Source organism: Somniosus microcephalus, chromosome 2 (genome assembly GCF_052327205.1).
Source record: "Somniosus microcephalus isolate GS21.2 chromosome 2, FLI_Smic_1.0, whole genome shotgun sequence".
In the NCBI taxonomy this organism is placed as follows: Eukaryota; Metazoa; Chordata; class Chondrichthyes; order Squaliformes; family Somniosidae; genus Somniosus; species Somniosus microcephalus.
In genome coordinates, this window is record NC_140988.1 from 256,438,733 (window position 1) to 256,461,757 (window position 23,025).

The 23,025-nt window shown below is 46.8% G+C and overlaps 1 protein-coding gene across 1 annotated transcript in view; it reads left to right on the top strand.

Annotated features, from left to right (window-relative positions):
• The window catches only part of srek1ip1 (SREK1-interacting protein 1), a 64,710-nt gene that overhangs the window by 25,023 nt on the left and 16,662 nt on the right, over nt 1-23,025 (top strand). The window lies entirely within an intron of this gene.

A 23,025-nucleotide genomic window follows, 5' to 3' on the forward strand; every position in this document is an offset into this window, starting at 1 on the left:
TGAGAACCGCTGGGGAGGGCGAACGCAACAATACGGCAATCGCCATTACAGCCAGCGGGGGAGAAAGGCAAACGCGGGAAGCCGCCATTTTCGTAGGCGGGGGGGAAGAAGAAAAGCGCGGGAAACCGCCATTTTGAAGAAAAAAAAGAAAAATTTCTTTTTGTTTCTCAAGAAGATTGCGAGGATGCCTAAGCGTGGTAACATCAACGATTTCAATCCCGATGTTGAAGATTGGGCCACGTATGTAGAACGCATAGAGATTTATTGTAAGGCAAATAAAATATCCGATGAAGATAAAGCACTAACCTTACTAAACTCAATGGGTGCGAAGACATACGGGCTATTGAAGCATCTTCTATCACCAGCTAAACCGGCGGATCAGGCTTTCGCTAATATTGTTGCTGTCCTGAGAAATCATTTGAACCCCACACCGCTGATGTTAGCGGACGATTTAAATTTTATGCGAGAACGCAACTGAAAGAGGAAAGCAACGCGGAGTATTTAATTGAACTGCGTAAGCTAGCGAAATACTGTCAGTTTGGGGAAGGACTGACAGAGGCACTGAGAGACAAATTCGTGTGTGGATTGTCAAAAGAAGGAACACAAAAGCGGCTGCTTGAAGAGAATGATCTTACACTTGATAAGGCTGTCACTATTGCAGCATCGCACGAAGCCGCAGCGAGAGGCACTGCGGAAATGCAGCTGAAGGCAGCGGTACTCAGCGTAGATCAAATGGCTTTGGGTACAACGAAATGTTATCGTTGTGGAAAGACAACACACGATCAGAACCAATGCTGGTTTAAAAACCAGGAATGTAGAAAATGTGGCAAGCTTGGTCACATAGCTAAAGTATGCCGGTCAGGAAAGAAGACCAGCAACAAAAAGTCACCGCAGGAAAAGTGCAGAAAGGTACATAAGGTGGCTGAGAAGAGTTCGGATGAACAGAATTCGGATTCAGACTCCAACAGCAAGGAACTGGGTAGTCTGAGAATTCACAATGTGAGTAAGGAAGCTGACCTACAAACTATCTGGGTCACACTGCAGATAGCAGGAGTCCAAGTGAAGATGGAATTGGACACCGGATCGGCGTTGACGGTCAGGAATAAGCAAGATTACAAAAGGTTATTCACACATATTCTCCTACGGGATACGGAGATAGTATTGCAGACATACACGGGGCAAAGAGTATACCCCATCGGAAAGATAAAAGTCAAGGTGATACACAAGGGCAAAGAACACCAAGGAATGGACTTATATGTACTACCTGAGGGAGGTCCACCACTTCTGGGACGGGAGTGGATCAGGAAAATAAATATGGACTGGCACTCCCTAAAAGCAATAACGGTAGATTCCGGAAAAAAAGATGTCAAACCTGAACGATTGTCCAGAATATTGGATGAGGCTAAAGAGGTGTTCCAACAGGGACTGGGAACACTGAGAGGAATTAAGGCAAAAATCAAGATTGCAGAACATGCAAACCCAAAATTTTTCAAAGCCAGACCGGTACCTTATGCGATACGACCTGCTGTGGAAGCTGAGCTGGAAGGGCTAGAACGTTCAGGAGTACTGTCTAAGGTGGACTGGAGTGAGTGGGCCACGCCCATTGTTCCCGTCATGAAGCGTTCATCGAGTAACAAGCCAGGGGAACCGGGGAAGGTCCGCATCTGTGGAGACTTCAAGATCACGGTTAATCCGGTGCTTTACACGGTGCAATATCCGCTTCCGCGGATTGAGGATATCTTTGCTTCATTGTCTGGCGGGAAACACTTCACCAAGATAGACCTGGCGCAAGCGTACTTACAGATGGAAGTTGAGGAAGAGTCGCGCCAGTATCTCACAATCAACACGCACAGAGGCTTGTATCGATATAATAGACTGGTTTTTGGAGTGGCTTCGGCTCCAGCAATTTGGCAGAGGGCCATGGAGCAGGTATTACAGGGAATTCCAAGCACTCAATGTTACTTGGACGATATCCTGATTACAGGAGATGACGATGAGGAACACCTTGCAAATTTGAAACTGGTGCTCACCAGATTGAAGGAATATGGACTTCGAGTTAATCGCCAGAAATGTGAGTTCTTTCAGAAACGGATCTCGTACTGTGGTCATGTCATTGACCAGGAGGGGCTGCACAAGTCACCTGACAAGATCGAAGCTGTTGTGAAGGCTCCCGCTCCGGAAAATGTATCCCAGTTGAGGTCGTTCCTAGGGTTGATTAACTATTACCATAAGTTTCTGCCAAATCTATCCACGGTGCTGCACCCGCTGAATGCTCTTTTGCAGAAAGAAGTACCATGGAAGTGGAGCGAGGACTGTAAGAAGGCCTTTCGCAAAAGCAAGGCATTGATCACCTCGGAGGAAGTGTTGGCTCATTTCAACCCAACGCTACCTATTCGTTTAGCTTGTGATGCTTCTCCTTATGGTATTGGAGCAGTACTCTCACACAAGTTGCCAAATGGCTTGGAAAGGCCAGTCGCATTTGCATCCAGATCATTGACCTCCGCTGAGCGCAACTATGCTCAGATAGATAGGGAGGCTCTCACCCTGGTGTGGGGAGTAAAGAAGTTTAATCATTACCTGCAGGGCCAGAAGTTTACACTGCTGACAGACCACCAGCCGTTGGTATCCATATTCAACCCTAAAAAGGGCGTTCCCATTATGACAGCGCAAAGGCTACAGAGGTGGTCCCTTTTCCTAGGGGCACACCAATATGACATAGAATACAAAGGATCAAAACAGCATGGGAATGCTGACGGTTTATCGCGCCTACCGTTGCCAACGGTAGAAGAGGCGCCTACAGCGGACCCAGTGGAGATGTTCCACTCAACCATAGTGGAATGTCTACCAGTAACAAATTCTACCATTGAAAAGGAAACGAGAAATGACCCGACTCTCTCACGAGTCTACGATTTAACGGTGAAGGGATGGCCAGCACATGGCGAACCACTGTTGCCAGCATTCTCGCAAAGAAGAGAACCGCTGTCAGTGTGCCGAGGAACCTTGATGTGTGGATCCAGAGTGGTGATTCCACCCAAACTCCAGGATAAAGTGCTAAAGGAGCTTCACGAGGGGCATCTGGGTGGAGTGAAAATGAAGAACCTAGCCAGAGCGTTTGTGTGGTGGCCAGGTATCGATGGAGACATCGAAGAAATGACCAAGAGCTGTCTAGGATGCCAGAAGGTCCAAAACGTCCCACCACAAGCCCCTCTACATCCATGGGAGTGGCCCTCATCTCCATGGCAAAGGGTACATATCGACTTTGCTGGTCCATTTATGGACTCAATGTTCTTAATCGCGGTGGATGCACACTCCAAGTGGCCGGAGGTAATAAAGATGTCCTCCACCACCACGGAAAAAACCATCACAGTATTAAGGACCATATTTGCCAGGAATGGGCTGCCGGAACAGATCTGTTCTGATAATGGACCGCAATTTGTGTCCGAAGAATTCAGGAAGTTCTTAAAAAACAATGGGGTTAAGCACTACACGTCCGCCCCATACCATCCCGCCACCAATGGATTAGCTGAAAGGTTTGTCCAGACCTTCAAGAAGGCCATAAAGGCCATGGGTAATGAAGACATAAATCTACAACATAAGGTAGATAACTTCTTGTTTGCGTACAGGAATGCAACACGTGGTTACAAACCAAACACCCGCCATGATGTTTTTCAATAGAAGACTAAGATGCTGGCTGGATTTGATCAAGCCAAACATCAGAAGGGACGTAGAGAACCGGCAATTTCAAGGCATGAATGAAAGGCCAACTAGAACCTTCCAGATAGGTCAACAAGTTTTGGCCCGAGACTACCGTACCGAGAAATGGCAGCCTGGAACTATTTGCACACGACTAGGACCGCTGATGTATACCGTGGACATTGGTGAAAACATAATAAGGCGCCATGCTGACCAGATCATCGTCATCCGAAAAGGGACAACCTACACCACAACTCTGTACGCCTAATGATGAAGCGGAGATACCCATAGTATCTACCTCCGATCCGGTGATACTGGAACCAGATGAACCCGACACTGGCATTCAAGCCGAATCGACCTTGCCAAAAGAACCTACTACACCACCGAAAACTACTACACCACCGAGGCGTTATCCGGACCGAGTCAGGAGGCCTCCTCAGAGACTGAATCTGTGAACTGTTTTCACATGAAGTTGTGTATATATGTTATTATGTTATGTTTAATGGGGAATATATACTGTTAAGCTAAAAAGGGAGGATTGTGGTGTATGTAACCGTTCCACCTTTAAGAGAACTATTTTAAGAGTTGCACTACTTTATCTTGGCTGCTGTATACTGTAATACCGGTGGTGACCGCACCGGTATATAAGTGCTGTGTAATGATTTATTGGGCAGTTCAGCCCTGACCTTCGACTAGTAAAGACCTGTTAAAATTTACTCTTGTGGTCTGTGTAGTAATTCTCATTATAACACACAGACTTAACAGATAGCACTGTCGATGACACATTCCATCACTTTGCTGATGATTGAGAGTAGACTGATGGCGAGTAGACTGATGGGGCGGAGTTGGCTGGATTGGATTTGTCCTGTGGACAGGACATAACTGGGCAGTTTTCCACATTGTTGGATAGATGCCAGTGTTGTAGCTGTACTGGAACAGTTTGGCTAGAAGCGTCTATAGTTATGGAGCACAAGTCTTCAGCATGATAGCTGGGATGTTGTCGGGGCCCATAGCCTTTGCTGTATCTAGTGTGCTCCGCCGTTTCTTGATATCACGTGGAGTGAATCAAATTGGCTGAAGACTGGCTTCTGTGATGGTGGGGACCTCCAGGAGGAGGCCAATATGGATCATCCACTCGGCACTTCTGGCTGCAGATGATTGCAAACGCTTCAGCCTTGTCTTTTGTACTCGCGTGCTGGGCTCTGCCATCATTGAGGATGGGGATATTCATGGAGCCTCCTCGTCCCGTTAGTTGTTTAATTGTCCACCACCATTCACGACTGGACGTGGCAGGGCTGCAGAGCTTTGATCTGATCCGTTGATTGTGATCCGAGATCGCTTGACTCTGTCTATAGCATGCTGCTTTGCTGTTTGGCATGCATGTAACCCTGTGTTGCAGCTTTCCCAGGTTGGCACCTCATTTTTAGGTGTGCCTGGTGCTGCTCTTGGCATGCTCTTCTACACTCCTCATTGAACCAGTGTTGGTCCCCTGGCTTGATGGTAATGGTAGAGTGAGGGATATGCTGGGCCATGAGGGTTACAGATTGTGGTGGAATATAATTCTGCTGCTGCTGATGGCCCACAATGCCTCATGGGTGCCCAGTTTTAAGCTGCTAGATTTGTTCTGAATCTAGCCCATTTAGTACGGTGGTAATGCCAGACAACACAATGGAGGGTGTCTTCATTGTGAAGATGGGACTTCGTCTCTACAAGGACTGTGCGGTGGTCACTCCTACCAATACTGTCATGGACAGATGCATCTGCGACAGGTAGATTGGTGAGGACGAGGTCAAGTAGGTTTTCACCTCATGTTGATTCTCTCACCACCTGTCGCAGACCCAGTCTGGCAGCTGTGTCCTTCAGGACTCTGCCAGCTCGGTCAGTAGTGGTGCTACTGAGTCACTCTTGGTGATGGACAATGAAGACACCCACCCAGAGTACATTCTGTGCTTCTTCCAACTGATGTTCAGTATGGAGGAGTACTGATTCATCAGTTGAGGGGGCTAGGTGGTAATCAGCAGGAGGTTTCCTTACCCATGTTTGACCTGATGCCATGCGACTTGGGGTCTGGAGTCAATATTGAGGACTCCCAGGGCCACTCCCTCCCGACTGTATACCACTATGCCGCCACCTCTGGTGGGTCTGTCCTGCCAGTGGGAAAGGATGGTGATGGAAGAGTCTAGGATGTTGACTGAAAGGTATGATTCTGAGAGTATGACTATGTCAGGTTGTTGCTTGACTAGTCTGTAGGACAGCTCTCCCAATTTTGGCACATGTCCCCAGATGTTAGTGAGGACAACTTTGCAGGGTCAACTGGGCTGGTTGTGCCTTTGTCAGGTCCAAATCCGCTGCCGAGGTTGATGCCAGGTGGTCCGTCCGTTTTTTTAATTCTTATACTTTTGTAGCGGTTTGATACAACTGAGTGGCTTGCTAGGCCATTTCAGCGGGCAGTTAAGAGTCAACCACATTGCTGTGAGTTTGGGCATATAGGCCAGACCAGGTAAGGACAGCAGGTTCCTTTCCCTAAAGGACATTAGTGAACCAGCTAGGTTTTTACAACAGTCCGGTAGTTTCATGGTTACCATTATGGATACTAGCTTTATATTCCAGATTTATTTAATTAACTGAATTCGCATCTCCAGATTATTAGCTCAGGCCTCTGGATTACTAGTGCAGCAACATAACCACTATGCTACCATAGCCGAAATGAGGCATCATACTCAAAAATTGGCCTCACCTGTACAATGTTCGTATAACTTATTCTGACTTGTAATCCAATGTCCTCCAAATGTATCCAAATTTCCAATTTACCTTGTTGATAACTGCTTCACTCTGGTGAGATGCTTTCTTGATATGATCAATGATCACTGCCTTTTCCTTTTCAGTCAGTCGGTAGAGACCTTTTATTTTATGCGTATTTTTCCTGTTATCCGTTTCTATATGCAGTACTCGCATATAGCCACTGATGATCTGTATAGACTTGATTTGTCCAGTTTACCTAATATCCATTATAATCAGACACTTTTTTTCTGGCTGCCAGCACTGCTAGGTTAGAGATTGCTTGTGAAAAGCTGAGATTGAGGCACTGAAACTCAGACCAGAAAGAACCAGGACCAGGACCCAGAGTAGGGGAGAGACTAAGGCCTAGAAATTCCCTACCTTAGCGCCATCCGTTTGCGCCGCTATACTGGCGGAAAATGGCGGCCGCCACTCTAATGCCCTTCTCTGGTGCGGGACTTGGCAGCCGCCATTTTAGTGAGGGCCTTAGCGCTGCTATCAGCAGCGCTAAGCAATGTTATTAACCTGTGTCTTCAGTAACGCATGTTTCAATTTGATGTCTGGAAAACACTCCAACTGCTCATCAATAAAAAAATGTTGTGCTGTCTGAAGGAGTGGGGTGAGATGGGGAAATAAGTGAATAAAAGCATACTCTGCTAGGAACATCACATGAACAATATGTCTGTTCCACTCAGAGTACATTTTACCCAGTTCCATAAGTAGGAGGGTACAGTATAAGGTTATTGGCTAACACAGTTCAAAATCTTGTTGACCTAATCTTTCCTATTGTATCATTGCCATGGAAACCTAGAGGTGCCACTAAAAGCAGTGAACTAACAATAACAAAAATACTTTAATCATAAGATATATAACTTATAATATGTCATCATAAAAATAAAATGCAGTGTTGTTATTTTCTTGCTGACCGCCCAATCCTCATTTTCTTTCTTTACCTTTCTCTCTTTTCCTGTTATGCAAGAAAAATGATTTCCAAACACCCGTACAAGTGTCCCATCTAACTCCCACTCCTCTGTTGATCTGTTCCACAACCATCTTATCCTGGATTCCCTGATCTAACAACCTTTGTGTGCTGCAAAGTAGAATACATGTGGTCTATAACTGGCCTGCCAGTCCATGCGAGATCTGACTTGATTATAGTTCCCTCTATGCAGCCAAAATCAAAGGTATCCATGTGACTGCCTCTGCTTTTTCCACTGCCTTATCAATCTTTTTAAACTCACTGTCATCACTGAATTATTTTGAAATGTAGTCATAAAATGATATGGCACAGAAGGCGGCCATTTGGCCCATCGTGCCTGTGCTGTCTACTGTTGTTATGTAGGTAAATACAGCAATTCATTTGTGCACCACAAGGTCCCACGCACGCACAGTGGTGAGATAAATGGTGTTCTCTTGGTGGTGTTGATTAAAGGATAAATAATGGCCCCTTGCTCCGAATAGTGCGATGTGAACTTTTACATCCATCTAAACGTGTGCTTGGGGCCTCACCTAACAACGCAGCACTCCTTCAGTACTGCAGTGAAGTGTCGACCTACATCATGGGGGTCAAACATTCATCCCGCGATGTCCTGTGCTAAATGTTGCCATGTTGGGACACAAATCTCCTGCACACTGCTTCTCAGCCCAGGAGTACTGGGGCTTGTAAACTTTCCACCACCAGAGTAGAAAAAGTGACGTCGGCACAAGGGAAGGAGCCGATTGGTGAGTGTTTTCTTTTAAGTTTTAAGTTTATTTCTGCTTAGTTAGTTCTTAGTTTATTAAATAGAGGCACGGCAGGGCAGCTCAGTCCCGTGGAGTGCACACCCTGTGCCATGTGGGATGTCCTGGACGCTTCGCATAGTCTGGATGACCATATGTGCAGGAAGTGACACCAGCTACGGCAGTTCGAAATCAGTGTTTCAGAGCTTGAGCGGCAGCTGGAGTCATTGCAGTACATCCGCGAGGCTGAGAGTTACGTGGATAGCACAATTCTGGAGGTGGTCACCCTGCAGCTTAAGAGTATGCAGGCAAAGAGGGAATGGGTGACCGCCAGACAGAAGAGGAGGACCAGGCAGGTAGTGCAGGAGTCCCCAGAGTGCATCTCGCTCTCCAACCAGTATTCTGTTCTGAGTACTGGTGGGGGCGATAGGTCCGCTGGGGAGTGCAGCTAAAGACAAGTCCAAGGCACCACTGGTGGCTCAGCTGCACAGATGGGGAGGAGAAAGAGTGGAAGAGCAATCGTGGTAGGGGATTCGATAGTTAGGGGAGCAGACAGGCGTTTCTGCGGCCGCAGACGTGACTCCAGGATGGTATGTTGCCCCCCTGGTGTCAGGGTCAAGGATGTCACTGAACGGCTGCAGGACACTCTGAGGGGGTAGGGTGAACAGCCAGAGGTCGTTGTCCATATCTGTATCAATGACATAGGCAGAAAGAGGGATGAGGTCCTGCAGGCAGAGTTTAGGAAGCTAGGGGAGCGATTAAAAAGCAGGACCTCAAAGGTAGTACTCTCTGGATTACTCCCGGTGCCACCTACTAGTGAGTACAGGAATAGGAGGGTAGAATAGATGAATGTGTGGCTGGAAAGATGGTGCAGGAGGGAGGACTTTAGATTCCTGAGGCATTGGGACCGTTTCTGGGGAAGGTGGGACCTGTACAAGCCGAATGGGTTACACCTCAACAGAGCTGGGACAAATATTCTCGCGGGGAGGTTTGCTAGTGCTGTTGGGGAGAGTTTAAACTAGCTTGGCAGGGGGATGGGCACCAGCATATAGGAGTTGAAAAGAGGAATAAGGTGCATAAAAGAGTGAGTGTGTTGGATAGTACTAGAGAAGAAAGTAGTACTAGAGGTGGAAGTAGTACCATGTTAGATAGGAGTAGATTAAGAAAGACTATGAAAAATGGGTTTAGAATGCATGTACGTAAACGCACAAAGTGTGGTGAATAAGGTTGTTAAGCTACAAGCACAATTAGCCGTGTGGCAATATGATGTGGCAATAATGGAAATGTGACTTAAAAACGGTGAGGACTGGGCACTTAATATTCAAGGGTACAAGGTGTTCAGAAAAGATAGGGAAGGAAAAAAGGGAGATGGGGTGGCAGTGCTGATTAAGGAAAACATTGTAGTGTTGGAAAGGGAGGATGTTCTTGAGGGGACAAGGATAGAATCCATTTGGTTAGAGTTGAGGAGCAAAAAGGGTATGATCACGCTATTGGGGGTATTCTACAGGCCTCCAAATAGTGAGAGGGAGGTAGAGGAGCAAATCTGCAGGGAAATCGCAGAGATATGCAAGAGCTATAGAGTGGTGATATTGGAGGACGTTAATTACCTGTTGTGTCTCAAGGGGTTTTATACCCTTACCTATATAACAATTAAGGAGGACTCCGGGGTGGAGAGTTTAGTTAACTGCCATTTTATTTACAATGTGCTTCTTCACTCAATGCACTACATTTCCCATAGTGCATTGCAAATCACCACTACGGTATCCCATGTGGGACAATTCTAATACACATTCAAAATACACAACATATTTCCTCCCCCTTAAAATAGAATGTCCACAAAACAGAATAACTGAAAATGACTATAACTTTGGAAAAGAGGGTAGACTGCTTCTACATTCCACTAACCCTGGGGATTATTCTGCCCCATGCACACAGGTTAGCACTAACTGTAACTAAGGCACTCTGGAGGCTGCCTTTCTCTTTGGGGGTAATGCCTAGTCTCAGGAGCAGGCTCTGGCTGGCTCTCCCGTGACCCTGCAGGCGTGGCTTCCTCCCTCGATGGCACAAGAGTGGATGGTGCCACCGTCTCCGGGTCGGGCGACCAGCCCCTGCTGGAGCCCCCAGCAGGTCCTTGATCCTCTGTTTCTTGGGCTACCTGTGGCGACTGTCTTGGCAGTAACTGGTCTACATGCCGTCTCCATGTTCGGTCGTCTCCGGTGCAGACTCGGTATGAAACGGGGCCCATCTTTTGAATGACCGTAGCCGGGACCCACCGCTCCGGGGTGGTGTAGTTACGCGCGAGGACTTTGCCCCCTCCACAAAGTGTCGTTCTTTGGACCTCTGAGCTTGTCTGCTGACTTGATCCTGCTGATTGGCGTGCACCACTGCTTCTGTGGACATTGGCCTCAGCAGGTCAAGGCGTGTCCGTAGCTGCCTTCCCATGAGTAGGTAAGCAGGAGATGCTCCAGTCATAGCATGAGGCGTGTTTCGGTATTTCAGCAAGAAAGCATTCAGGCGCTGCTTTAGAGAAGCATCACTTCTTGCCGCTTTCAATGCGCGTTTCAGCGTTCTCACAAATCTCCGCCAATCCATTCGTGGATGGATGATAAGGCACGGAGAACGTGTGCTGGATTCCATTGTTCTTGAGGAACTCCTCCATCTCCTGGGATGTGAACTGTGTTCCATTGTTGGTGACGATCTGCTCCGGCAGACCAAATCGCCCGAACATCTCTCTGAGTCTCGATGGTTTTCTCCGTAGTGGTAGTGGACATTACTGCAACCTCCGACCATTTGGAATGGGAGTCCACCGCGACCAGGAACATCGCTCCTTCCACTGGTCCCGCGAAGTCCAGATGGATCCGTTGCCACGGTGTCGCCGGCCATTCCCATGGATGCAGTGGCGCTGCTCTTGGCGTATCCCTGGTTGTCTCGCATGATGGGCATGATTTCGCTTCAACTTCAATTTCATGATCCAGACCGGGCCACCAGAAGTAGCTTCGTGCCAGCTCCTTCATCCGGACAATACCACAATGTCCTGAGTGCAGCTCGTTGAGGACATGTTTCCGCAGCTTTGGTGGTATGATCACTCGTATGCCCCAAAGGAGGCATCCTGACGTGACAGACAACTCCTTCCCTCTTGACAGGTAAGGTAGGAGCTCAGGTGGTGCGTCTGACACCCGTGATCCATCTCCTCGCATCACCCGATCCAGCACCTTGGATAGCGTAGGGTCCACTCTGGTCTCTTTCTTGACCTGCCGGGCCGTGACAGGGGCATTGCTCACCATGTCAAAGTAAAGTAGAAAATCTTCTGCTCACAGCCTTCAGAGGGCACAGGCAGCGGAAGTCTTGACAATCCGTCTGCATTGCCATGTGCTGCTAACCTCCGGTATTTGATGTTGTAATTGTGAGCGCTTAACATCAGCGCCCAGCGCTGCATCCTGCACGCTGCCAGGGAGGGCATTCCTGTGTGTGGACCAAAGATCGATGTCAGAGGACGATGATCCGTCAGCAAGGTGAATTTCCTTCCGAACAAGTAGTGATGGAACTTTTTGATTCCAAAGATGATGCCCAAAGCCTCTTTTTTGATCTGCGGGTATTTCACCTCCGCCTTGCTCAGGGACCTTGACGCAAATGCAATCGGCTTCTCTTCGCCTGAGGGAAAGATGTGGGACACAACCACGCCGACGCCATAAGGCGACGCGTCACAGGCCAGCTGAATCTGCAATGACGGGTCAAAGTGCGTCAACACTCTGGTGGCCGTGCAAAGCTGCTTTGGCTTTCTTGAATGCAGCTTCGCACTCCTTCGTCCACACCCAGGCCTTGCCCTGACACAGCAACTCATGTAATGGCTTCAACAGTGATGCCAGCTGTGGAATAAACTTTCCGTAATAGTTCAGGAGACCTAAGAATGACCGCAGCTGGCCGACATTTGTAGGTGCAGGAGTGTCGGCAATGGCTTTCACTTTCGACGGTGCTGTGTGTAGGCCGTCCGTGTCAATGACATGGCCTAGGTACTCCACTGATGGCTTGAAAAATTCGCATTTATCCTTGCGAACGCGTAAGCCATATTCTTCAAATCTTCCCAGTGTCTTCGTCAGGTTCTGCAGATGCTCGTTGTCGTCCTTTCCTGTGACAAGGATATCGTCGAGATAACATTGTACCCCTGGAATGCTGCTTAAGATCTGGTCCATAGCCCGCTGAAACAATGCTGGTGCTGACGTTATACCAAAGGGTAGGCGGCAGTACCTGTAGAGGCCCTTGTGGGTGGTGATGGTGAGGTACTTCTGTGAGTCCTCTTCTACATGCATCTGTAAGTAGGCTTGGCATAGATCAATCTTGCTAAACTTCTGACCGCCTGCTAGACCTGCGAAAAGATCTTCAATGCTGGGGAGGGGGTACTGTTCAGCTGAGAGCACAGGATTCACTGTTACTTTGAAATCTCCACATAAGCGAACCGCGCCATCACTCTTCATCACTGGTACCATGGGCGTGGCCCACTCACTGTGCGAAACTGGCACCAGGACCCCTATCTTGACCAGACGCTCCAGGTCAGCCTCCACCTTTGGTCTGAGGGTGTAGGGAACCTTCCTGGCCTTCAGGAATCGTGGCTGGCTGTCGGGCTTCACCTTGAGTTTGACCATAATCCCCTTCATACTCCGCAATTCTCCGTCAAAGACAGCCGCATGCTTTGTCAACACTGCCGCTAGCCCCGCCTCTTCGACTGACACCGCATTCACTTTTTTCCAATCCAGATGAATTTTCTCCAACCATGGCCTGCCCATCAAGGATGGATAGTCACCCTTGACCACTTAAACTGGCATCATCACGGTTTGTCCATTAAGCTCCACCTTGACCTCCGTCTTACCCAGCATTGGGACTGTTTCCCCAGTGTAGGTCTTTAAGATGAGCTTGGCCGGCGTCAGTGATAGGTGGTTCAGTTTTTCTTTGAATAGCTTCTCTGAAATCAATGAGACAGCGGCCCCCCTATCCAGCTCCATTTTGACCGGTATTCCCTCGAGTAGTGGAGTGACTCCATAGCCTGATGAGCCTCCATTCACCGTTAACACATGGAGATTCAGCTCCCCATCAGAGTCTGTGTCACTGTCTTCCTGTTCTTGTTTCACCATGTGTAGGTTTTTCTTTTTAGAACGCCAGTTGGATGTGTTTCCTTGTTTGTTTTTGTGTGTCTGTGTAGGATTGTTTGCTTTGCCCTTTACACACACGTTCAATGTGTCCTTTTCACATTTCCGACAGGTCAGGTCTTTACACCAGCAGTCAGATGGCTGATGACCTGACCTTCCACATCTGTAACACTCTCTGGCGCCCCTTGCATGCTTATCCGGTGTAGCTGCTACCCTGTGCACTCTTGTTGCAGCCCCCAACAGCTGTGCATCTTTAGCTGCTAACTCCATAGACACAGCGAGCTCCACTGCTGATTTAAGTGTCAGTTTGTCAGTCGTGAGCAAGCGCTTCTGTGTTGCTTCACATCTTAATCCACACACAAACCTATCACGGACAGTGTCATTTAGAGTTTCACCAAACTCACAATGCTCAGTTAGCTTCTTTAGCACTGCAACATATTCGGCTATGGACTCGCCCTCCCCTTGGTTTCGTTTGTGAAACCTGAACCTCTCAGCAATCCGCAGCGGCTTGGGTGCGAAATGTGTTTCCAAAACTTCCACAATCTGATCATATGTCTTGGCGCCGGGCTAATCCGGGTGCATCAAACTCCGTAACAAGCCAAATGTTTTTGCTCCGATCACACTGAGGAACGTCGCCACTTTCACGTCATCTTTAATGCCATTTGCAGTCACGAAAAATCCGAAACGCTCTGTATAAGCACTCCATTGCTCCGCCGTTTCATCAAATGGTCTCCAAACGCTCCGGTTAGCATAGCCATTTTGTTTTCTTTTTTTTTTCTTTACAGTCCTTTTCCTCCACTTTTTAATTTTTACAGTCCTTTTCCTCCACTTCGTTTCACTGTATCGTTACTCTCCCCCTTCTTATTTGTGTAACACACGAACCGCCACCTTTACGAGGCGATTGCATCAGCACTAAACTGCGGGTGTGCCATTAAGAAAAGACAGGAACTTCTTACTTTAAACATCGCCGATTCCAGTGCAAAGTGATGCGCAAGTCCGTCATCCTCGTCGCCAGTTTTGTTGTGTCTCAAGGGGTTTTATACCCTTACCTATATAACAATTAAGGACGACTCCGGGGTGGAGAGTTTAGTTAACGGCCGTTTTATTTACAATGTGCTTCTTCACTCAATGCACTACATTTCCCATAGTGCATTGCAAATCACCACTATGGTATCCCATGTGGGACAATTCTAATACACATTCAAAATACACAACATTACCCAAATATCGATTGGGATAATGCTAGGGTAAAGGGAAAGGAGGGGGCGGAATTTCTGAAATGTGTTCAGGGGAGAACTTCCTTCACCAGTATGTTCTTGGCCCAACTAGGAGCAAGTGCTGGGGAATGAGGTGGGCCAGGTCGACCAAGTGTCTGTGGGAGAACACTTGGTTACGAGTGATCATCGTATCATAAGATTTAGATTAGTAATGGAGCGGAGCAAGGAACAATCTAGAATGGAACTTCTAAACTGGAATAGGGCTAACTTCAATGGGATGTGAAAGGATCTAGCCAGAGTAAAATGGAACTGAAGACTGACAGGAAAAACTGTAATGGAACAATGGGTGATCTTTAAGGAGGAGATGTTCCATGTACAGGCTAGGTACATTCCAACAAGAGGAAAGGGAACCAGAGCAAGGGCTCCTTGGATGACCATGGAGATAGAGAAGTTGATGAAACAAAAAAGAGGGTGTATGATGCACGTCAGGTGAATTCTTCAAGGGAGAACCAGACCAAATACAATAAGTTGAGAGGGGAAGTGAAGATGAAAATAAGATTGGCAAAGAGAGAATATGAGAGTAGAATGGCAGTTAACATAAAAGGGAACCCAAAAACCTTCTACCGGCATGTAAACAGTAAGCGGGTAGTAAGAGGCGGGGTGGGGCCTTTTAGCGACAAAGAAGCTGTTCTATGCTTAGAGGTGCTGAGCAAGGCTAGAATATTCAATGAGTACTTTGTATCGGTGTTTACTAAGGAGGTGGATGCTGACAAAATATCAGTAGCAGTGGAAAAGGTAGAAGCAATGGAAGGGGTGAAAATTGATAGACAGGATGTACTAGAAAGGCTGAATATGCTTAGAGTGGATAAGTCACCTGGTCCAGATGGCTTGCATCCCTGATTGCTAAGGGAATTGGGGAAGGAGAGAGTGGAAGGGCTTGCCATAATTTTCTAATCTTCCCTAGATGTGGGGGGGTGGTGCCTGAGGATTGGAAAGTGGCCAATGTGACACCATTGTTCAAGAAAGGGTGTAAGGACAATCCTAGTAACTACAGGCCGGTCAGTTTAACATCAGTGGTGGGTAAAGTTTTACAAACAATAATCAAGGAAAAAATTAACGTGCACTTGGAGAGGTTTAAGCTAATTAAGGAGAGCCAACACAGATTTGTAAAAGGCAGATCATGTTTGACTAATCTAATTGAATTTTTTGATGAAGTAACACGGAAAATTGATGAAGGGAATGCAATGGATGTTGTCTACATGGGTATTAGGAAGGCATTTGACAAAGTACCACATAGAAGGCTGGTTAACAAAATTGAGGCTCATGGAATAGATGGGTCAGTGGCAGCTTGGATAACAAATTCGCTTAAGGACAGAAAACAGCGAGTTGTGGTAAATGGCTGTTTTTCAGACTGGAGGATGGTAGTAGACAGTGGTGTTCCCCAAGGATCAGTGCTGGGGCCACTGCTTTTTTTGATATATATATATATATATAAATGACCTGGATATTGGAATAAAAGGTAGAATTTCTAAATTTGCCAATGACACCAAACTTGGGGGTGTGGCAAACAGTGATGATGATACCAATCGATTGCAATGGGACATAGAAAGGCTAGCAGAACGGGCAGACAAGTAGCAGATGGAATTTAATACAGAGAAGTGTAAGGTGATGCATTTAGGGAGAGGCAATATACACTTAATGGCACAGTTTTAAAAAGAGTGTGCAGGGACAGAGGGACCTGGAAGTTAATGTGCACAGATCCCTGAAGGTGGCAGGACATATTGAGAGAGTGGTTAGCAAAGCATATGGGATCTTGGGCTTCATAAATAGAGGTATTGAGTACAAAAGTAGAGAAGTTATGCTGAATCTTTATAAAGCGCTGGTTAGGCCACAACTGGAGTATTTGTCCCGATCTGGTCACCACACTTTAGGAAGGACGTGAAGGCCCTTGAGAGGGTGCAGAGGAGATTTACCAGAATGGTTCCGGGGATGGGTGATCTTAGCTACAAGGACAGGTTGGAGAAGCTGGATTTGTTTTCATTAGAGCAAAGGAGGTTGCGAGGTGATTTGATAAGAGGTGTACAAGATTATGACGGGTATGGATAGGCTAGACGGGGAAAGGCTGTTCCCATTAGTTGATGGTACAAGGACCAGGGACACAGATTTAAGGTTTTGGGCAAGAGATACAGGGGGGACGTGAGGAAAAACTTTTTTACGCAGCGAGTGGTGAGGACCTGGAACTCGCTGACGACAGAAGTGGTGGAAGCAGACACACTCAATGTTTTCAAGGGGAGACTGGATAGGCACGGGAGGAAAATAAACTTGCAGGGCTACGGGGATAGAGCGAGGGAATGGGACTGACTTGATTGCTCTACAGAGAGCCAGCACGGACTTGATGGGCCAACTGGTCTCCTTCTGTGCCGTTATGACTCTATGGCAACAGAGCCTGGCACCCCCCCCCCCCCCGCAAGCAGCTGCAGAGAACTGGCACGCCCTTTGGTGTGATCGGAAGGTTTGGGCAAAGGAGGGCCGGTGCATGGAGAGGTACAGGGCTGGGGAGACCGTTTTGATGCCAGGTCCCATTAATAGATCGACATTTTAAAAAGCCAATGCCTGTGATGGACATTTTTACATGTACAAGTAACCATAACTTTTGTGAATCCTGTTTCTGCAAATAGAATGCTTTTTGCTTGAAAACCACAATAATAAATGTTTTGCTTCATTCATCAGCAATAGGAGTCGCCAAATAGGTTTACTTCTCGTATGACATTGGTACATAAACGTTAATGGAAAAATTCTATCTTCACCTCTGTTGGCTTGGGTTTGGGAACAAAGGCTCCTTTTTAGAACCATATGCTGAGCTTATTTACAGCAAGCAAAGTTGAATACATTCATTGATACTGAATCAGCATATCACTCACTTCAGTATAATGATTGAGTTTGAATACAATTACAATGTTTGCTTCAACAATAAGAGACCAAGTCATTTGTATTTTTAATCATTATTTTTTTTGTAAATTTATTTTTAACATGAAACTGAACTAATACACACTTAACCAAATACAAGTACCATTAACAATTACATTTTTTTCCTTAAATATTAATTTCCCCACAAATCTTTCTTTTCCCTCCTCTAAACAAGCAGATTTCCCCATCAACAACAGAATAATTTCCCCTCAAAAATAAGATCGCAAGTTAACATTTTTGTTTTTTTCTAAATTTTATTTAGATATTTATAATTGAAGCCAGATATGTATTGGTGGGATTGCTTGCCTGCTCTGCCTTTTGGGAGAGAACTTCTCAAAATCATGATTTTTGTCTTCGGGGCAAGAAGTTCCCCACCCTTAGTCAGTTACCCTCCTCCCCTTGCCTTCTTACCTTCCATTCCTATCTGTTTCAATCCAAGAGGCTTTGTTTTAAAATTCAACTAAAAGAAATCAAATTAGAATGAAGAAAAAGAGAGTTGCCTGTCTGTCTTTGTGTGTGTACGTGCATGTCTTTTTTTGTTTTTTTTCTCTTTGACCTACCTCTTTCTCTCACTCACATCTGCCGCTCAATTTTTAAACTTATATAGAACATAAAACAAAAGCTACAAGTGTGCAATCAGAGTACTGTCATTTTTCACACACACACACAAAACCAAACCCTCTTTAAAAATAAAACCACTTGGTATAAATAACTGATAATTGCTACTGAGCATCCGCAGCCCTCTGGGGTAGAGAATTCCAAAGATTCTCAACTCTGAGTGAAGAAATTTCTCCCCTCCATCCTAAATGGCAGACCCCTTATCCGTCCTAAATGGCAGACCCCTTTTCCGTCCTAAATGGCAGACCCCTTATCCTGAGACTATGGGGGAGAAATTGGGTGAGTAGCGCCACCTGTTAGCGCCTAAAGAGGCAGTCAGTGGCTGTAGCGCCACTGGCTGCGTCTGCGGCGATATTCAGTAGGGGCGCTAATGGTGGCGTTAGGCATTTGCGCTGTGCCGCCACCAATGACGTCATCGGTGTGCGCAGCGCCCCAATTGTGCCCCGTTCGCGATATTTGGTAGCGAACGCCGCAGTTGCGCCGCTCGCTACCCGCGTCCGGTTCACGGGGCCTTACTGTGCCGGCAGCGGCGCAAGTTAAGGTGGAGGTGCGGAGCAGCCGCTTTTTCGGCGGCCGCCTGCCAGCACCTCCGTCCCCGGCCTCCTAACCACCCCCCCCCCCCCGCAGCATTGCTGGCTGTTTCCCGAGAGCCCGGCACTTCTCCTTGGTGCCGGGCTCATTTGCCGGCACTCGCGATCGGGGCTCGCGCTGTTGCAGGCACCTCCCCCTTAACAGTGGGAGGAAGGCCTGCAGTACCGCAGCGTGCCGTGCCGCAGCATGTGGCGCTGCGGCACGTTGCGCTGCGATAATCAGTTTCAGCGCCCTAAGAGGGACGCGGAGCGCCTTGAGCCTCGCCCCGTGTCCCTCGAGCGGCACTGAAACTGAATTTCTGGCGATCGGTATCACTCCAATCGCTGCGCTAAATCCTGCGCTCCGCCGACTTTTGCCCCACTTTGGCGCCCCAACCCAATTTCTAGGCCTATGTCCCCTAGTTCTAGACTCTCCTGCCAGAGGAAACAGACTCTCAGCATCCACCCTGTCAAGCCCTCTCAGAATCTTGTATGTTTCAATGAGCTCACCTCTCATTCTTCTAAACTCCAGAGAGTATAGGCCCATTCTACTCAATCTCTCCTCATAGGACAACCCTCTCATCCCAGGAATCAATCTAGTGAACCTTCGTTGCACTGCCTCTAAGGCAAGTATATTCCCTTAGGTACGGTGACCAAAACTGTACACAATACTCCAGGTGTAGTCTCACCAGAGCCCTATATAATTGCAGCAAGAACATCCTTACTCTTATACTCCAACCCCCTTGCAATAAAGGCCAACATAGCATTTGCCTTCCTAATTGCTTGCTGTACCTGCATGTCAACTTTCTGTGTTTCGTGTACAAGGACACCCAAATCCCTCTGAACATCAACATTTAATCGTTCCTCACCATTTAAAAAATATTCGGTTTTTCTATTCTTCTTACCAAAGTGAATAACCTCACATTTTCCCCATTATACTCCCATCTGCCACTTCTTGCCCACTCCCATAACCTGTCTAGATCCCTTTGCAGACTCTTTGGCCGCGAATTTAATGCAGGTGGTGGGACAGCTGGTTTCCGATTCTGGTCCCGATCCCAGCTGCAGACGTGATTTTCCCTTGATTGGCCTTGTTAAACATGCCCTGCGGGCATACCGGCCAATTAACAGGAAGTGGGTCTGATGACGTCATTTGATGACGCGTTATCAGCCAGTTTCCTTAAAGGGACCACGTCCACATGGAGTTTGACAGTTGTTCTGTCAGTGTTTGAGAGCATTGAGGTGCTGCAAACACTGACAATCACTGCACAAAGGTGAACACTTGCACCCAGGCTCTCCAATAACTCCCTCCATATGCTTATGGAGGGAGTCACCGCACGCAGGGAGGTTCTCTTCCCTTCAAAGGGCGGAAGAGAGCTCCCCAGGACACCAACTTACCTTGCACCTCCACCCAACGCTCTCTATCTACTTTATCACTTCCCCATCTCACTAGCCACCCCTCACACTCGCCCTCATCCTACTGCAAGCATACCAACTAACAACACACAAGGGTAGGCACTTGAGAGGTTTAGCCAATGTTCATGTGAAGTTTCTGATAATGTGTTGTCATACAGTGATATCTCTTTTTCAAAAAGTGCCCCTTAATAGACAGATCTGAGCACACCTTGAGAAGTGTCTTGCTGAGTTCCAGTGATTGTTCAGTCATAAGTTCCCCCCTCCCCCCCCAGCTATAGTGATGAGTGTGCATGGAATGGCTTGGACATTAAAGGGATGCTTCACGGTGCTGGTGTGGGATGTTGTCAACCTGGCGCATCATGTGTCAGCCAGGGTTTACAGCATCAAGTGAAGAAAGTCTGGCCATGGTGATGCCATCGCTGGCCTTCCACCAGCAATTTTGTCAGGGGCTGATGCCCTGTGTCCAGTGCAGCATCAGGTGATGGTGGAGAAGGTTGGTGATGCAGTTGGTGATGTTGGTGTTGGTACTGATCGTGGAAGGATTCGGAAGATCAAGGTCTGATTGTTTCATTAGCTCCAATGTTGCGGGAATAGATGGCAGCTGCAGGCGAGATGACAGAAGCGATCTGTCAATGGTGAGAGAGGTTCTCCCAATGAGGTGGCACTGGACAAACAGTTGGATCTAAAAACGTGCAAGCTAAAGAAATCTCTGTTAAAAATGCAGTAACCAACATTTTCTGTGCTCTGAAACTCACCATCTGCAACATGGCATCCTTGACACCACTTCTGCAGCTGTCAGCTTTTCACAAACATCAGAGCAGACTCAAAACATGCCAGGTTGAGCTGGCGTGTTCCCTGAACAGCGGGTAACCCGTGGGGGAGAAGGTAAAATTAGAAGTAAGCCTCAAAATACTCTTAAATTGGCTCTTAAGCCATTTAAGTAGCTGAATTGTATCCCCCGCCGCTTGGTGTCGGGTTAGTTCTCCGCTGACAGACCTGACACCTGGGGGACTCGCGTGGAGGTGGGTTGACAGCGGGTTTCCTACCCATTGTCAATCTTTGCTATTTTCACAACTGACCCGCCTCCAAACCCGCCCCCTCAACGCTATTAAATTTGCGGCCTTTGTGACCTCCTCACAGGTTTCCCACCTAGCTTTGTATCATCAGCAAACTTGGTTACATTACACTCAGTTCCTTCGTCTAAGTCATTAATATAGATTGTAAATAGCTGAGGCCCAAGCACTGATCCTAGCGGCACCCCACTAGTTACAGCCTGCCAACCTGAAAATGACCCGGTTATCCCTACTCTGTTTTCTGTCCGTTAACCAATCCTCTATCCATCCATGTTAATATAATGGCCCAGAAATTCGGGTCGGGGGCTTCCCGCAGGTGTAAGCCCCCGACCTGCACTTAACTTGCACGCCGGCCGTTGAGCTGTGGGCCCCCGTGGAATTCCGATCCTGGGCCTGCTCCAACTGCCTGTGCACAGTGCTTGCATATCCCAGGGGCGCAGTTAGTTCGATGCATCACCTGGGATCACATGGCCCATTCATAAGACTTATAAATACTACGGGCCCCAAAACATCACTAAATCTTCAAATAAATTTTTTAAAAACATCACATTTTTAAAATAAACTATAAATTACATGAAATAACTATTTTAAACAATAATTTAAATTTTTGAAAAAAATAATTTTATTTTCTAACGGGGCTAAAAATAAACTTACCTTGCTTTAAAGTATTTCAAAATAATAAACCTGTGGAAAAAAATGTTTTAATTTTAATTAATTCACCACTTACCTTGTAAAAAGCAGGCTTTTTAAATGTGTAACTTCTGGAGACTTGCCCTCCCGGGGAAACCTGTATTAAAAAAAAACGTAAGTTCGATGCGCACGCGCAGCCTCTCTCGCGCACACGTTCGACCTCTGATCCCCTGCTTTCAGGGGAACGGAAGTGCCGGTTTCCCGCGCATGCGCAGTGCATGCAGGAAACCGGCACTTCCATTGGGCCTACGTAGGGTTGAGTACCCCATGTGTACTCACCCGTGGAGACCCGAAGTTCTGGGCCATTACCCCCTGTGGCACCTTATCGAATGCCTTTTGAAAATCCAAATATACTACATCCACTGGTTCCCCTTTATCTACCCTGCTAGTTACATCCTCAGAACTGAGTGTAGTCTTGAGGTAAACCGGACTTAGCGGGCAATGGAGAATTGGACTAGGACACAAACCTAATTCAGTCCCCATTTTGAAATCATACAGTCAGTGCTTATTTTTATAAAATACTTTGATTATGTTTTATTTATAGTTGAATAGCAAAGTGGCAATTTGTGGACAAAAGCTAATACACCACCAACTGGAGGCCAAATTGCGCAATTACAGGGTGACAAATTTATATAGATCATTTCTATTATAAACATGAACGTAGGAATTTACAATATAAAATAAGTTGATACAAAAATGTAATGAAAAGAGTAACAACAGGAAGTAAGATTTTGTAGACAAGACACATATAGAAGATTTTTAATAAGCTATGGATTTGTTCCATTACCTATATATTCAATATTTATCTCTTGCCTTTTTCTAAGCCCAGGATATTTGCAAAATAGTAGTTAAATGTACCAAGTTGGAGTTAGGTACTTTGTGTTTAGGTCAAGTAAAGCACAGCCAGATACAGCGTAAAGCTCCTTCTACTTTGCCCCTACAACGTGTCTCAACCCCAACATCAAAAAGCATCCCTAACTGCATGATGTTTTTCCATTACCCAAACCAGTCATCCTTTGGGCTATCTGAGTGGGATTGCCAATTAGTGCTGAATTAAAGATAGTTCTGTGCACGTAGGCCCATGCCAACTGGGAACTGGATTCGGACTTACCAAACTAATTTCACTTGGTTCCCTTACAGCCAGGAG